General features: G+C 47.8%; 1 protein-coding gene across 1 annotated transcript in view; it reads right to left on the bottom strand.

The window, feature by feature from the left end:
* Positions 1-9131: 9131 nt before the first annotated feature.
* LOC103553433 (putative EP400-like protein) overlaps positions 9132-17871 on the bottom strand; it is a 35048-nt gene continuing 26308 nt past the window's right edge. Inside the window, exons 8-11 of the mRNA XM_070629381.1 lie at positions 17569-17770; positions 11605-11690; positions 10814-10915; positions 9132-9254 (exon numbers count right to left, since the gene is read on the bottom strand). The gene's annotated coding sequence lies outside the window, so the exon portion shown is untranslated. The remainder of the gene's footprint in view (positions 9255-10813; positions 10916-11604; positions 11691-17568; positions 17771-17871) is intronic.

Below are 17871 nucleotides of genomic sequence, written 5' to 3'. Positions count from 1 at the left end.
CTGCCTGGCGCAGCTCTTCTGTCTGGCAGTTCCTGAGTTAGATCCTTTTATCATAAACTGGTAATCGGGTGAGCACCCTGTTTTTCCTGAGTTCTGTGACCCATCCTAGCAGATGATCCAACCCAAGGAGGTGGGGTTGGATCCTCCAATTCACAGCCGGTCGGTGAGAAGCACAGGCGAACAGGGTCTGAGGTGGCCGGGGGCCGTCTGTGGGCACTGAGTGCCAGACTCAAGTCCTTGTGGACCAGTCGGTGTCACCAAGAACTGGAGAAGTGCTGAGTGTGGAAAAACCCACACGTCTGGGGTCAGAAGTGCTGTGAGGAGAGGAAACGAGTGATTTTCCTTTTTTTCATATATTCTGTCACACGTCCTTCATTAGCTACGTGTTTCAAAATTTTTCACCCAGGAATTTGTCTTCTCATTCTCTTAATAAATGTTGCAAAAAATTTTAATTTTATTGAAGTTCCGCTTCTGAATTTTCTCCTTTTATAGATTGTGCTTTTGGTGTTGTATCTAAGAAGTCTTCACCCCACCCAAGGTCACAAGGAGCGTTTCCTGGGTTTCCTACTTTTACGTTTAGGTGTCCCATCCTTTTGAGCTAATCTTTGCACACGGTGTGAGAAGACTGAGATCACTTCCAGTAAGTTTGAATTTTAACAGTCGCATCCTTAATTCCGAGAGGCTCTAGTCGGTCCACTGTCTTCTGCTTGCTCACTGAGGACCATGTCTTCTTGCTTTCCGCTTCCTCCTCTGTTCCTTTAACCGCGTTCCGTGTGCTCTGCATTTCCTGTTCTAGGTCTGAGGTCTGACGTCGCTGCAGGTGTGACTGACTCACTCCTCAGGCCCTTCCCATTGTGGACGGTGATTTTCTATTATGAGCCCCTATTCTGGAGGTCTGCTGGTTGCAGCTCCTCGAGGCCTGGAGGTGGGTTCTTCTCCCAGAGGCCTGGGGGCACTTCAGGTCCAGAAGCTCTGGCAGTTGACATTCCCACTTCGCAATTCTTTTGAATATGTAAAGGGTATAAATTCAGGCCCTAATGTGGGGTCCCGAGAAAGCTGGCTGCAGGGCCTGCTCGCCTGCCGCTGCCTGGCCACTGGCTGGTTGCCTGAGCTTCAGGCGTGGCTGCACGTGCAGGGGCTGGGCGCCCACGCTCTGTCCTCCTGCGTGACAAGGAGACGCAGCACGGCACACAGCACACCGGCCCGATGCCAGCTGCTCCGAAGAGGGGCCTCCATGGCAGGGCCTGAGCATCGAGACCACGCTCGCCGCCGCCGTGGAGAGGTGCCCGTGCGCCACCTCCCGCGATCATACCCAGGGGGCAGGGTGGGCTCTGCTCCACTTGCTGCGAGAGAGGGGAGCAAAGGGAGGGGCTCTGGCAGGCCCTCCTCCAAGTTAACGGACCGGAAACAACGGAACAACGACTTCTGCACAGAACAGACGGGTGGCGCGATCGTTCAGTAGCTGCTGCGCGTTTCCTGAGGCAGATGTGGCACTGCTGCTTCTGCGGTGGCCCCATCACGACGCTGATCCTGGGCATGCTGATGGCGACCGCCGTGACCCTGATGACGACACAGCCACAGGGACAGATTCTCGAGGGCTTTGCAAGAGCAACCTGGGCCATCAGAAGTGCCGGAGCCGACGTCTGTCCCGGGCCTTGCAGTTGGGACATGGAAACACGACTCGAAATGACAAGAAACAAGATCACACGAGTCCCCATCATGTCGCGAGACCTTACCATTGTTCTGCAGCGACAACGAGCACTTACAAGCCGGGCCACCTGGAAGCTGGCTGCCATGGTGCCCGTGAGCAGGGCTCCTGGCCGCGGAGCTGTGACAGTGGTGAGCTGGGGGCTCTGCTGCTGTGCAGGCGGCTGGAGCTGCACCTGCACCTGTGCCGTCGGCTGTGGGGGCCCCAGAGGGGCTGTGGTGGGGGGCCTGCTGGGGCAGCTGCAGTTTCTGCTTCTGGAGTCTAATCTGGTGCTCCTGGAGGTACAGATAACACCATGTGTTTCCTTCGTTGCAATGGCTTTTATGCAGATGTGGAAACTTATGTCTTCCTTCCCTCCTCACTCAGGCGTGCCTAGCTGACATGCGTCAGGGAAGGCTGTCACAAAGGCACATGTCCCATCAGAGCGTAGCTGTCATCACTGGACGACGGCGCAGACGTGGTCATGACCTGCCGGCTCTCAGGTGCCATGTGAGTCTCAGGAACAGCGTCTGAGAGGTTCAGAAGCGCGGAGCCCTTAGGGACGCTGGCCCTCTCCTTGGAAAGCACAGGCAGGACTGGCTCACTTGCCTGCGTTAGCCTCCCTGGCCCCCTCTCACGCCCTGGATAAGACACAGGCCTGTGCTGGACAGAGCTCACCCCCCGGCCTGGAGACGCTGGCCCCAAGCTGGCCCTTGCCTGGCTGCTGGGGATTCGGGGAGGGTTCCCACCTTTCTCCCACCCAAAGCCCTCCACAACCTGGACCTGCACCTCCTTCCACCTGAATTCCAAGCTCTAACTCCCAGACCCCTATGCCTCCCTAAGTGCACTGCCTCGACTTTCCCGCCTCCCTGGAACCATCTGGAACATTCCTGTGTGCCCTGTAAGACTCAGCTAACACATCACCTCAATTCTTACAGGGTCAGGCACCCCTTCCTCTGTGCCTACAGCACCTTTCCTACACCTTCTAACACCACCAGCACTCTGTGAGTTCCTGGAGGGCATATATCGGCTTTCCTCTCCAAGTAGGTAATCAGTAGATGGATGGATGGGTAGATGATGGACAGATGAATGGATGGATGGGCAGATGATGGACGGATGGACAGATGGGTAAATGATGGATGGATGGATGGATGGGCAGATGCTGGACAGATGGATGGATGGATGGGTAGATGATGGACGGATAAATGGATGGATGGGCAGATGATGGACGGATGGACAGATGGGTAAATGACGGATGGATGGATGGATGGATGGGCAGATGATGGACAGATGGACGGATGGATGGGTAGCTGATGGGTGGATGGGCGGGTGGGTGGGTGATGGATGGATGGACGGTAGATGCGTGGGTGGATGGATGGACAGACGGGTGGGTAGGTGGATGGACGGTTGGGTGATGGGTGGATATATGGGTGGGTAGGTGGATATACTTGACCAATTCTTTCAATACTCAATCTTGATGACAACACACTGACATATATAACTTTAAAATACATGATAAGTAATAAAGATGTCTTACAACTAAGTAATATTTGACTCATTTGTATTAGGCTTAGAAAATGGTGTTCAAAAGCATACTTCAATCAGAAATACCCCATTTACGAACAAAACCTTATGCAGAGTCTGACACAGGAAACAGATGAGGTCAAAGTTGCTGTGGTTTAAGTGGGTCCAAACCCGAAACAGCCTTTGACGCATTCTGCAAAGTACAGCTTGGAATCTGGAGTAAGACTTCCACACACTTGACATTCAAAGAAACGTACAGGATTCTAGTCCGAGCACCTAACCAGTGGGGAGGCGGGTCCCAAAAGGAGCACAACCCCTAATCTGGGGACAGAACAGACTGTGCCGCCCTCAGACCATGACAACAGAGGGACAGCCGCTGCCAGCTGCCTCGTGCCCAGGGCCCTGCACACAGCACCCCAGCAAGCACAGACACGACCCCAGAGGTCGCAGTCTTCACTGTTTGCTGATGGTCACCTCAGCCCACCCGATGAAGGTCACAAAGTACTCCAGAGCTTTGTCAGTCGTCTAACATCAAAACCACCAGAACCACTTGCCAGTTTTCACTGGTGCCACTTACACGGCTTCACGTTTGTTTCGTAACCTGTGATAATTTTCCAACGGCTTTTGTCTGGCCTGGAGCTGGGCTTGTGCCTGGCCCTGGCCCTGGGGAACTCGTATCTGACACGCTGGCTGCTGCTGCTGGGGCAGCTGGAGGTGGGCAGGGGGGAGGGCTCTGCTGGGCACTGGTGACCCTGCAGCCGCTGAGAGAGGGAGGGAGAGAGACAGGCAGAGGGAGAGCGAGCCAGGGGCGAGGGGAGGGAGAGGCAGACAGACAGGATTTTCAAAAATCTCTGCAATATGCCTTTAAGGGAAAATACATTCACTAATTTACAAGGAAAATTGTAGATGATGCTATAAAGTCCCTTCTTTGATAAAGTTGGTCTCAAAGTTACGGCTATCACCGTTAGGGTTCAGAGTAGTTAAGTTGGTCTCTATAAAAAATATAGGCCAACATTGAGAGAGATTTTGCCAAACAGAAAATCAGTGTTCTTTCCGACTTCCTTCACTCCCTCACTCGAGTGGTGCCGCAGGGAGAGTGCGGGAGGCTCAGGACGCCCTGCCCCTTCTGGAGCAAAGACAGTCCTCTGGGAACCGTTCTGCACAGGACCCAGGGGCCAAGTTCCAGATGCCACGGTGGGTGGGACAGTTTAGCCGCTGCCCCGCAGGCACACACAGCTGGCTGCCCCTTCCCCAGTGGCCGGGCAGGGCCAACCGCATGGAGGCCTTGCTGTCGGGGAGATGCAAGGCTGTCGTTTCAACATTCAAACATCAATGTAATTTGTCATATCAAACTAAAGAAGAAAAATCTTAGGATCATCTCGGTAGATGCTGTAACACATTTGACAAAATTCAACACCCATTCATGTTTAAAACTTTGGGCAAGCTCAGAATAGATGGGGACTTCCTCACCCTGATTGATGATAAGCATCTACCACAAACATCATGCTTAATGATGAAAACTCTAAACGCCTTTCCTCTGAGACTGAGAAAAGCCAAGGCTAGCCCCTCTCATCACTTCTTTTCAACACTGTACTAGTGGCGTGAGCCAGTGCAACAAGGCAAGAAAAAGAAATAAAATGCTTGGAGATTGGAAAGGAAAAAATAAAACTATCTTTATTCACAGATGTCATGATTATCCATTTAGAAAATCCAAATTCACAAAAGCCACTAAACTGGTAAGTGAATTTAGCAAGGGCAAAGAACACAAAGCAAATTTCAAAATTTCACTGTTTCTATATACTAGAAATTAACAATTAGAAATTGAATTTTTTTAATTATGGTCATAATAGCTTATAACATAGTGAGATTTCAGTTGTACATTACTGTTTTCATACACCATATAAGTGTGCCCCTTCACTCCTTGTGCCCCCCCTCCACCCCCCTTCCCCCGGTAACCACTAATTTATTCTCTTCGTCCATAAGTTTGTTTATATTCCACATATGAGTGAAAGCATATGGTGTTTGTCTTTCTCTGTCTGGCTTATTTTGCTTAACACGATGCCCTCAAGTTTCATCCATGTGGTTGTGAATGGGATGATTTTGTCTTTTTTTTATGGCTGAGTAGTATTCCATTGTGTATATATACCACATCTTCTTTATCCAATCATCCGTCGATGGGCACTTGGGTTGCTTCCACATCTTGGCTATTGTAAATAATGCTGCAATGAACATAGGGGTGCATAAGTCTCTTTGAATTGTTGATTTCCAGTTCTTTGGGTAAATACCCAGTAGTGAGATAGCTGGGTCATATGGTATTTCTATTTTTAAGTTTTTGAGAAATCTCCATACTGTTTTCCACAAAGGGTGCACCAGCTTGCACCCTTTTCTCTACATCCTCTCCAACATTTCTTGTTTTTGGTCTGGGAGATTATAGCCATTCTAACGGGTGTAAGATGGTATCTAAGTGTAATTTAGATTTGCATTTCCCTGATGATTAGCGATGTTGAACATCTTTTCCTCTGTTTGTTGGCCATCTGTATATCTTCTTTGGAAAAATGTCTGTTCATATCGTCTGCCCACTTCTTGATTGAGTTGTTTGTCTTTTTTGTAGTTCATTTGTGTAAGCTTTTTATATATTATGGAGATTAACTCCTTATAGGATATATGATTTGCAAATATTTTCTCCCAGTTGGTAGGTTGTTTTTTCATTTTGATCTTGGTTTCTTTTGCCTTCCAGAAGCTCTTTAGGCTGATGAAGTCCCACTTGTTTATTTTTTCTTTTGTTTCCCTGGTCTGAGTAGACATGGCATTCAAAAAGATCCTTTTAAGTCTGATGTCAAAGAGTGTACTGCCTATATTCTCTTCCAGAAGTTTATGGTTTCAGGTCTTACCTTCAAGTCTTTGGTCCAATTTGAGTCTATTTTTGTGCATGGGGAAAGATAATGGTCTACTTTCATTCTTTGCATCTGGCTGTCCAGTTTTCCCAGCACCATTTATTGAAGAGGCTTTCTTTATACCAGTGTATGTTCTTGGCTCCTTTGTCTAAGATTAGCTGTCCATAGATGTGTGGTTTTATTTCTGGGCTTTCAATTCTGTTCCATTGACCTGTGTGTCTGTTCTTGTCCCATGCTGTTTTGATTACTATAGCTTTGTGATATATTTTGAAGTCAGGGATTGCAATGCCACCAGCTTTGTTCTTGTTTTTCAGTCTTGCTTTGGTTATTCGGGGTCTTTTGTTGCCCCAGATGAATTTCAAGATTCTTTGTTCTATTTCTGTGAAGAATATCATTGGGATTCTGATTGGGGTTGCATTGAATCTGTAGATTGCTTTAGATAGTATGGACATTTTAACTATATTTATTCTTCCGATCCATATGCATGGAATATCTTTCCATTTCTTTATGCATTATCAATTTCTTTCAATAATGTCTTATAGTTTTCTTTCTATAGGTCTTTCACCTCCTTGGTTAAATTTATTCCTAGATATTTTATTCTTTTTGTTGCGATTGTAAATGGAATTGTATTCTTGAGTTCTTTTTCTGTTAGTTCATTATTTGAGTATAGAACTGCTACTGATTTTTGTAAGTTGACTTTGTACCCTGCAACTTTACTGTAGTTGTTGATTATTTCTAATAGTTTTCTGATGGATTCTTTAGGGGTTTCTATATATAAAATCATGTCATCTGCAAACAGCGAGAGTTTCACTTCTTCATAGCCTATTTGGATTCCTTTTCTTTCTTTTTCTTGCCTAATTGCTCTGGCCAAAACCACCAGTACTATGTTGAATAAGAGTGGTGAGAGTGGACACCCTTGTCTTTTTTCCTGTTCTCAGAGGGATGGCTTTCAGTTTTTCCCCATTGAGTATAATGTTGGCTGTGGGTTTGTCATATATGGCCTTTATTATTTTGAGGTACTTTTCTTCTATTTCCATCTTATTGAGAGTTTTTATCATGAATGGATGTTGAATCTTGTCAAATGCTTTCTCAGAAATTGAATTATTTTTAAAAATAGAATTTACTATAGCTCCCCAAACCAAGAAATAGCTAAAAAATCTAACAAGAAAAAGTGTAAGATCATATGTTGAAAACTACAAACATTGATAAAAGAAATCAAAGAAGACCTAAGTAAATGGAGAAGCATACCAAGCTCATCAATCAGAAGGCACAATATTGTTAATATATCAATTCTCCCTTGGATTGATCTGTAGATTCAATACAAGCCCACGCGAAGTGCCAGCAGGAATTTTTGTAGAAGACGTCAGGCTGGGGCAGCCCTGCGGCCGAGTGCTTAAGTTCCCACGCTCTGCTTCTGTGGCCCAGGGTTTCGCCGGTTTGGATCCTGAGCACAGACCTAGCACCACTCATCAAGCCACGCTGAGGTGGTGTCTCACACAGCAGAGCCAGAAGGACCCACAACTAGAATATACAACTATGTACTGACGGGCTTTGGGGAGAAGAAAAAAAAAAGAAGTGCTTACTCCTCACTTTTATATTAATCATTTTACATTCATTTATATATAATAATAACGATGGAATATTCAGATATTAGGTAATGGGAAAAGATAAAACACATTCTTGGCTCAATGAAGTCATAGACACAAAAATAATTATTAGATAACAATATATGTGCATTAATGAGTTACACTTATATATCTAATTCCTAAAATTAATACTCTATAAGTGAGATTTTGAATTAGATAGCTTATCTTGAACTATTTTATATTCCTTCATTTTTTTAAATAATCTATTTACCAAATGATTAAAATCACTTATATTTCATCTTTAAAAAGGCAGTCTACAAATGCAATCTAAATAAACTAAAATTCTTTAAGGGTAATGAATATGAACGAATATATCAGGACTTTCCAAACTGAGAAAGGAAGGGTCACGCCCACTGTCTCAGTGTCCTGTGTGCCAGCCTCACCGAGGTCGCAGTGTAACACCTTCTGACAATTAGAAAGATGACAGTTTAATACATGTTCATATTTCTTGGCTGCTTTTCAACGTCTCATTTAGATCTCTGCAAAATAAATGGCTGGATCATCTAAAGACAGCAAAGTTTCACTATAATTAATCTGGCACCTGTTATTTTTCAGGAAATATGATAGATGATTTGTTGATTTCTTTTTTCTTTCTTTTTTTTTTTTTACTACACGTGATCTAAGAAAAAGCTTGAATTCCTGGGCCAATCACGACCCCACGGGGTTACAATACTGAGTGAATTCAGCAGAAAGCGTAGACACTTTTATCATCTCTCAATGTCCCTTCACGGTAGACTTAAAAGTTTCCCCAGATAACCTCTTGTTTCTATGTCCACGGTCACTTACTGGCTACAAAGGAACCACTTCTCCTGAAAAGGAACCTCCTCGTGCACCCCTCCTCCTAATCTAAGCTGAGTCTTGTTATGAGCTGTTCCCTACACAAGAAAAACCACCCAACCAGTGTCTACACACGAGCTCCCTCTGTCTTCTTGAAGCCCCATGTCTTGCCATCAAATTTTCCCTGAAGGAAATGATGTAAAGATCTGCAACTACGAGAGCTGAAGTTTTCTGCACATGCACGTGCTGACCGGGTGGGGCAAGCCTGTGGGTTTCTGAGACTCGTGGACACTGCTGGCCCTCGTGCCCGACTCAGTGGATGGCAGTCCCAGCGAGGGAGGTGGAAGCAAAGAGGGGAAGACCTTCTTTTCTCCTCTGCTTTCTTCAGCTACAACTAGATATTTAGTGACAGAGAAGAAGGCAGGTAAGTACTGGCGAATTGGGAAACCAGCACACGGTGTGCACGGTGTGCACGACCTGGCGACTGCGGGCGGCCTGAGTCTCAGCAAGACCCCAGGAAACAGCGACGCAGGCCGTCCTACAACAACGCACTCCATGCGGCCGCATCCCGAGTTTGCAGCAGTAATCCTGGTTCTCCTCTTTGGCTGCTTTCCCCGGGAAGTCCAAACAGGGCCTCGAGATCCCCGGGATTAGAAAGTGCACATGGTCCACAGCTCCAAGAGCGTGTTGTGCAAAGGACTGTGTATCAGGAGCAAGCGGTGCTGACTGCGAAAGAGAAGCAGTGCATTTCTCAGTTTCCCCTTGTCACACTCGACAGTTCTCAACAAACCCACATTGCTCCGTCCCAGAAGATTCTGTCACAGGTTAGTGACCCACGCTGGGTTTGCATTTGCAGGAACTATGATAATACTGAAAAGTGGCATGTTCTAATACTATTTGGTCGTTCTCAGGAAATACCTGCAACTTCTGGCACTCGGGTACTTTGTACAAGGATTTCCTCTGATCAACCCTCAGTACTAATATTGCAAACACTGGATGTGTTTCCTAAAACTACGTCCACTAAACCAATTTCAAAGCACATCTCCAAAAGCATACATTTCTTCCTGCTAGCACCAACATCTTTAACCATAAATTCACGAAAGTAGAAATATTTATATCATGTATGCTACCATTGAGTCTTTCAATAATTTCCTTAGGGTTTAACCAAATCTATTACTCACCTAAAGGCTACTTTTATTTTATTTACTTTCTTACTTGTACCTTCTTTAACTCAAAATATATGGAAAATTTCCTCTGTTAAACGTTTCCACAAATTTGTTTCTTCAATTAAATTTAAAGCCCTTTACTTCCTAAGCATGTCAAACCTCGTGACAACAAATGCTGCTAGTTAGAGTTGTGTGACGCCAGCACGTCTGCCTTCGGCCCCGGCTCACATTTCAGACAACAACGATATAACCCACTCTAACGTCACCTCATCACCCAGCGAGTCCTCGGCTTTGAACCGACCGGTCCGAAATCCACTTAGTGTTACTGCGTCTGTGTCCATGACTGCCTTCTCCGGGCAGGTTCTCCCAGGAAGCACCGAAACGAGCCTCTTCCCGTGAGTTCATGCGTCCTTCAGGTGAGCTAACTTCTTGTAACTACCAGATGTCACTTAATGAATAACTATCTGGCACACCCCAGAAGGACGAATTGAGTATTAAACACAAATTATGGGCCCAACTTTCTTTCAAAAAGGTGATATTCACGTGCACCAATCTTCTAATACATTCTTTACTTCTGCTTAAGGTTACAAATTCTTGGGGCTGGCCCCGTGGCCGAGTGGTTAAGTTCGTGCGCTCTGCTTTGGTGGCCCAGGGTTTCGCCAGTTCGAATCCTGGGCACGGACACGGCACCGCTCATCAAGCTGTGCTGAGGCGGCGTCCCACATGCCACAACTGGAAGGACCCACAACTAAAAATACACAACTATGTACCGGGGAGCTTTGGGGAGAAAAAGGAAAAATAAAAAATAAAATCTTTAAAACAACAACAAAAAAAATCCAAAACCCAACAGTTCACTTAGTTTCAGGAAGCTCCAACGAGAGGAGATCACCTGAGACCCACGTGAGAGCGTCACCAAACTCATTTGTGAGTATTCAGGAACCAAGGCGTTACACGTTTGCTTTCATTCTAAATGCTTTCAACAGTATTTAGGGACTCAGCAAATTAAATACTTTTCCCAGAACAGAAAATAAGTTATGCCTTTTAAAATTTTAATTTATAAATTAAATTGCTAAAACTCAAGCTGGAAAATGTATTATTGTGGTCTTGCAAAAAAATCACCTTTATAATGGCATCACACTTGCGTGTATTAAGGAGTCTTCCACATTACCAGTTACAGGACCATTCTGCACATGCTGGGCTCTCTGTCACCTTTTCACCGCCCTGAAGTCACACGACACAAGAGAGCACAGACATTCGTGAAAGGAGAAAGCAAAATGTACAATACATTGAAAGACACATTTCCAGGTTAGAGTCCTAAAATCTTAGTTGAAACTCTGTCTAAACTTAGATTTAAAAACTACAAGGCTACAGCTGCAATATATATACAACAGCGTAAACCACAGGCTGAAAGCACAAATCCATTTTAGTGACTTGTAATTTGATTTGTTCAAAAGTATCATGCAGTTTCCTAAAATACAAGACTATATTAAAAATAATGCAAGCTGGGGTTGGCCCCGTGGCCGAGTGGTTAAGTTCGCGCGCTCTGCTGCAGGCGGCCCAGTGTTTCGTTGGTTCGAATCCTGGGCGCGGACATGGCACTGCTCATCAAGCCACGCTGAGGCAGCGTCCCACATGCCACAACTAGAAGGACCCACAACGAAGAATATACAACTATGTACTGGGGGGCTTTGGGGAGAAAAAGGAAAAATAAAATCTTTAAAAAAAAAATAATAATGCAAGCTGTTTTCTGATTATAAAAGTTAAGTGGTTAATATAAAAAGTTTGGAAAGCTCAGATGAGTATAAGGGAAAAGAGTGAAAACACCTACAATCCCCGCGTAGAAGTAACGAACGTTAGTCTTTTCTTAATCCGGTCTCTCACATTACATCTAAACGCCACGTCACACTCACCTTCCTCGCTGGCCGAGCCTGGTCCCCGAGGGTGGGCTGGCCCTCGGCACAGCTGCGGGGAGTTGAGCAGCGGCAGGTCAGCCGGGCTGGGAACAAAGACAGACACCGCTCACGCTATGTGTCCTCCCGCCTGTCTTCTTCGTGGAAAGCCTCTGTCTCAGTCACGGTCACCACGGTGCAAGCACTCTGCACTAACTGATTGATTCCACAGAAACGTACTCTGTGAGCCAGGACACGGAAGGCAACGGTGCGGAGATGGCGCGGCCCACAGGGGCTCCGTGAGGGGCAGGGTGGGCCCCATGGCACTGAGGCGGCTGCCGGGGTGCACCCGAGCCCTGGAGTCACCCAGTGCAGCTCCCGGAGCAGCCGGGCAGTGAGGGTGCCGGGGGTGGGGAATACAAAGAGCGCATCCTCCTCGTCAACCCTCCACGAAGCTACAGTGCACCGGGCACTGTGTGGAGGCAGAGCCGCACTGTGGACAGGCACCTGCACTGTCCTTAAAGTCCACAAATACGGGATCAGTGATGGCACCTCAATGAGAAGGGACGCCCCGAGAACGTCAGTCCACATGTCCTACCCCCAAATCCAGAGCCACCGGCATCTGCTGTCACTTTCTCCTGGTTCTTTGCTGTCGGAACAGAAGGTGTCCCTCTGGCTCGCAAAGGCTTCAGCCTGCGCGTGGGCTTACTCCATGTCTCCTCTTTTCTCCTCCGAACATCTTCACTCACTCCCTTTCTCTCTGAAAGTATCAATCTCTTTTCTCTACTGGATTATTCCCATTACCAATAAAAATCTACTTTAGGTCAGAGGTCCTCAAAGCTGGCAGAGACCCCGGGACGCTGCAAGAGGTGCACAGGGTCGAGCTCCCTTCATGACACAGAGACAGAGTCTGCCTTTTGCATCCCGATGACATTTGAGCTGAGGGTGCAAAACTGAGTGTGCGCGAAGCCAAGCCCCGACCAGAGCAGCAGCACCAACCCGTCCCATGGTCACCACATTCTTCACCAGCCATGCTCACGCGGAAACGCGTGTTCACCTAAGAGCGTCCCAGAGGAAGCAGTAAAAGTCATGATTTCAGCAAATCTCAACTGTGAGTGCATTTCTTTGTAATATTCCATGATGAAATGGGAGATCCGCATAACCAGCCCACACAGCCTGAAGAGTGACGGTGTCTTGAGAAAAAGCATTTCATGATTGACTGTGAGCCAAGCTGGCCATTGTTTTCATGGAACACCATTTGGAACAACTGACAGACTATAGCTATTTAGACTTGGGTACCTGGCAGATATTTTCTTAAAAATGAACAAAGTGAGGCTGTCATTTCAAGGAAAACACCTGACAGTATTTGTTGCTAATCAGAAAATTTGCGCTTCCAATGGAAAATTAGAATTTTGGAAAACTTATATTGCCACTGTGAACTTGACAGATTTCCCATTCTTAAAGAGTTTCCTGATGAAATCAGTAGTGATATTAACAAGCATTATCTGGATGCTGAATATAGTGAAACAAGCTGACACGTGGAAGACCCACGTAACTCGGAGAATCAATGTGCCCAAGGGACCAGAGCACAGTGCTGCAAATCACACACAGTAAGAGACCACACTCAGTGAGGCAGGAGCGGATTTTTTTTCAATTTTTTTATTGTGTTAAAATACACAGAAGATAAAATTTACCATCGTGACCCTTTTTAGGCATAGAGTTCAGTGGTATGAAGTAAGACAGAGTGGATTTTAATGTAACAGAGAACAAACACTGACTGGCCTGGGTTCAGAGTCCACGCTGGAACTGACCTTCAAGAATCCACCTGCAGAGTAAAGCCCTTGCCCGGCCGCTGTGCTGTCCTGGGAGGTCCCTTCACGCCCCCGGAACTTCCTGAGTGATGGGAGAGTATTATTCACGGTGGGCCCCCAGACCACACCTGCTAGTTTATGCCAGTGAGATGCCTCAGGGTGGGGGCTGGCTATGCAGAAAGATGGGCAGGTTTGATACCAGCCCAACCTCTGGGGAGAGGAGGGGCAGAGACTGCGTGACATGGGCAATGATTCAATCAATTGTGCCCTGGTCACAAAACCCCGGTAAAAACTCTGGATGCCAAAGCTCAGGTGAGCATCCCTGCTGGCAACACTCTGACTGTCACATGTTGACGTGCTGGGAGGGGGATGCGTCCCTGAGGAAGACAAAGCTTCACGTCTGGGCCCCTCTTGGAGCTGGCCTCATGCATCTCTCCCTTTGGCTGGTCTCATTCGTACCCTTTCGCTCTAATAAAACTGTAATCGTACGGACAGAGCTTTCCTGAGCTCTGTGAGTCACTCTAGCGAACTGTCAAACTTGAATGGGTAGTGAGAACCCCAGAATTTGTAGCTAGCTGGTCAGAAGGCTAGGGTCTGGGAACCCCTAACTCGTGGCTAGTGTCTGCAGTGGGGGTGGTCTTCAAATGCACAGGATGACTATATATGAAAAAAACATACAATAACGTGCATGGGAGAGGATGCGGAGAAATTGTAACTCTCCTGCAAGGCTGGTGAGAATACAAAGGGTGCAGCTACTTTCGAAAACAGTGCAGCAGCCCCTCAGAAAGCTAAACAGAGAGTTAACACAGGACCCAGGAATTCCACTCCTAGGTATGTGCCCAAGAGAACCGAAAAAACGTCCACACAAAAATTTGTACATGAATGTTCACAGCAGCATGATTCATAACAGACAAAAGGTGGAAAAAACCAAATGTGTATCAACTGATGAATGGATAGACAAAATGTGGCAAATCCGTACAACGGACCACCATTCAGTCACAGAAAGGAATGAAGTGCTACACACACTACAACATGGACGAACCCTGACAACATGACGCTAAGACAGACCCAAGAGACCACATATCGTATGACTAGATTTATATGAACTATCCAGAATAGGCAAATCCACAGAGACAGAAAGCAGAATAGTGGTTTCCAGGGACTGGGGGTTGGGGGGATGAGAAGTGACTGGTAATGGGTTTGGGGTTTCTTTTGGGAGTGATGAGAATGTTCCAGAATTTGATAATTGTGATGGATGTACAAGTCTGAGAATACTAGAAATCACTGAACAGTATACTTTAAAAGGATGAATTTTATGGTATGTGAATTATATCACAACAAAACTGTTATATTAAAAACAAGAATCTATCACTTGTCAAGTTTTGGTAATAGAATCAAAAAAGGGATTTTCCTCAATTATACAAAAAAGTTATTAAAATAGCTTCCCCCTTCCCAGCTACACATCTGTGAGAGGGCAGACTCTCTTCACAGACAGCTAAAGGATGCACAGAACAGACTGGACAGAAAGAAGCAGGGATGAGGACCCACCTGCCTTCAGTTAAGGCGGGCATCAACGAGGTTTGCAGAAATGTAAAACAACGCCACTCTTCTCACTAACTTTTTTGAAAGAATAGTTATTTTTCATAAAAATTTATGTATGTTAACATGTAATTGGTACACTATTATTTTAGCAAATTAGTAAATGATTATTAATTTGTCAGTTTTACGTTCTGGTATGGGGAACACGACACAAACAAAAGTTCTTGGGGTCCTCAGTGATATTTACAAGTATAAAGGGTCTTGAGACTAAAACCTCTGAGCAGTGCAGCGCTGGCGATTCCCAGGGTGATGCAGTGTAGACGGAAGGAAAGGGACGATTCAAGTCACAGGTTGTGGCAGATCCCAGGGGTGCTGGTGGGCTGGCTGTGAGGCTGAGAGGATGGAGAAGCCCGTGAGCCCCAGCGCTGGGAACGGCTCCTCACTGCAGAGGTGGGTGAGGGCCCCTGGCTGAGGTGGGGAAGGCTGAGGAAGGCAGCTTGGGGAAGGGAATCACCTACATCTGAGGGCTGGGGGCACCCCGTGGAAGTGTCAAGCAGTCAACAGATGTGTCGTTGGGAACCGAGTGGGAAGGTCCAGTTAGAAATACAAGCTGGGAGTCACCGACATTCAGGTGGTGTCTGAAGCCAAGGAACTGAAGGGCTCACCTAGAATGAGGTACACAGAGAAAGGACAGGACAAGGACCCAATACTGAGGGGGCATCCCTGCGTTTAAAAGCCCAACAGCTATGGAGGAGCCAGAAAGGGACACTCAGCAGGGGTGGTCAGCGAGGTAAGAGGAAACCAGACAGCCAAGGAGAGAGTGTCCCCGAGAGTGCAGGTGTGGTCAACGGTGTGGAGAGGGGCCGAGAGTGTGCACCCACACATGCGGCACTGGCCTTGGCCACACAAAGGCCACCAGTACCCTAGACAGAAGCTGGACTGAAGGGGCCCAAGGACAGAAAGAGTGCGAGGAGCAGTGGCAACTGAGGTGTGCACTTAGAAGAGGACGGGGGGAGGTGGAGCTGGGGGAGGTTGTGGGGTGTGAACCACTCGGCGTGTCGGCGGGAATGGTCCAGCAAGGAGAGAAAAACCGACGACGTGGAGAGAGCATCGGTTCAGAAGCGCAGCTCTGAGAAGTCGAGAGGGGCCAGGGGGCAGAGCCCGCAGGGTGGGACTGGGCACACGGGCTGGGCAGGCACCCACAGGTGTCGGGGAGATAACACCAGGCTCAGCGTGAGTGCTTCTGTGCCCCACAAGGGAGAGGCAGGACCAGCATCCCAACATGAGAGCGATGGAGAAAGGAGAGGACAGTGGGGTCGAGAGACAGGAGAAAGTGCAGCAGAATCTTCTTGGAGAGTGACATCCAAAACACTGGGAAGAGCAAGAAAGCGCGGCCTGCGGGGATCTGGGCTAAAACCACGTGGAGTCAGTCTGCACCTACACGGGGCGGCTCGGGCACTCAGTCAGGTGGACAGGCTTGCGGGACAGCTGGGCTCAGCCAGGTGCCGTGATGATAATGCTGGACCAGCTCTGCGCTGGGCAGAGGGGACAGACACAGGTTGAGTGAGCAAGGCAGCGGAACGGTGGTCTCAGAGGACAAAGAAAGCGGAAGCGGCTAAGGAGCCCTCCATGCGCTCAGGTTTGACAGCATCGGCACAGTAAGGCCCTGCCTTGGCACCAAGGGGCAAGCCAACAGGTGGCTGACAAGTGTCTCCTAAAGCCCATGTCTCCCCAGCTGCGAAACAGGCCCTGAGGAGCTTGGGAGGCAGAATGAGGCAAGGAGCGTAAAGAGCTCCCCACTGGGTGCTGGCCAGGATCACCGACCCCTACGGGACCACACTCTGGGGCCCTTCCCCACACCGTCTTCTCTCTCCATCAGCTCTGCCGGCTCCTTTCCCTCGAGATGTGGGAACCTCAGCTTTTCCATGTACACTCTCTCCCTGGGGGAGCGCGCGCACTCCATGGTTGACGCCATCCCTCTGCTGGCCACCCCCCAGGTCTGGCTCAAGTCCTGGCCTCTCTCCTCCTGTGGCCTCCAGCCTGGTATATGTAACTGCCCCCTTGGTATTGACAACAGGATGCCCCACAGATATCACAAACTTCATATACGCTAAAACCAACTCCTGGACAAGTCTCTTCCCAGCCTGTGGCCCCCATCCTCCCATCTGAGTCAAGGACTGACCATCCACCCCAGTTGTCTAGCCAGAAAACTCACTGCCCCTCTCGCCCTGCCCCAGGCTGTTTCCACTCCAGCAATTTCTCCACAGTGGCGCCGCCCCCCCCCCAACCCCCCGTCGGTTCAAACCACAGCCCCCGAGCCTCCACGCAGCCCCATCTCCTCTGGCGTGCCCTGTATTCCACTCCACCCAGCAGCAAGGACAGTCTCTTAGAAATAGGAATCAAACCCAGTCACTCCCTTAAACCCTTTGCCATTTCCCCAGTGCACTCAGGTTACACTCACGCCCCTGACAGTGTCCTTCAGGGTCTGACACACACAGTGGAGCCGCTGCAAACACGCCATGCCCTGGGTCTTTATGGGGCTCGTCCCCCCACTCCTGGCCTCATGGGGCGTCAGTTTAAATATCATCTTCTCCCCCTACTACAACTCATGATGATGTGTTTGTCGTTCACGTACCGATGCTTAACGCCTCCTGGACCCTAGCAGGCGAGGCGAGTCTCTTCTATGCAGTGCCATATACGCTGCGGTCATCAGACCGGACACCCGGTGAGCGCTCAGGGAACATTTTATGCTGAATGTATGAACAGATGAATGAATGAATGAGGGTTGTAGCATTCCCCAAGCTGGGGAGCAAAGCAGGATTTTGAGTTTGCTATGCCTGTGGGAATAAAGAGAGAAATACAGTGGGAAACTGATAAGAATTTGGATCTCTGGTAGCAGCCTCTCAAAAAACATTTGTCAATAAGTTAATAATGCATA

This window comes from Equus przewalskii, chromosome 7, assembly GCF_037783145.1.
Source record: "Equus przewalskii isolate Varuska chromosome 7, EquPr2, whole genome shotgun sequence".
Taxonomy (NCBI): domain Eukaryota; kingdom Metazoa; phylum Chordata; class Mammalia; order Perissodactyla; family Equidae; genus Equus; species Equus przewalskii.
Note: the sequence above shows the minus strand (reverse complement) of the source record. Positions and strands in the feature narration are given on the sequence as shown.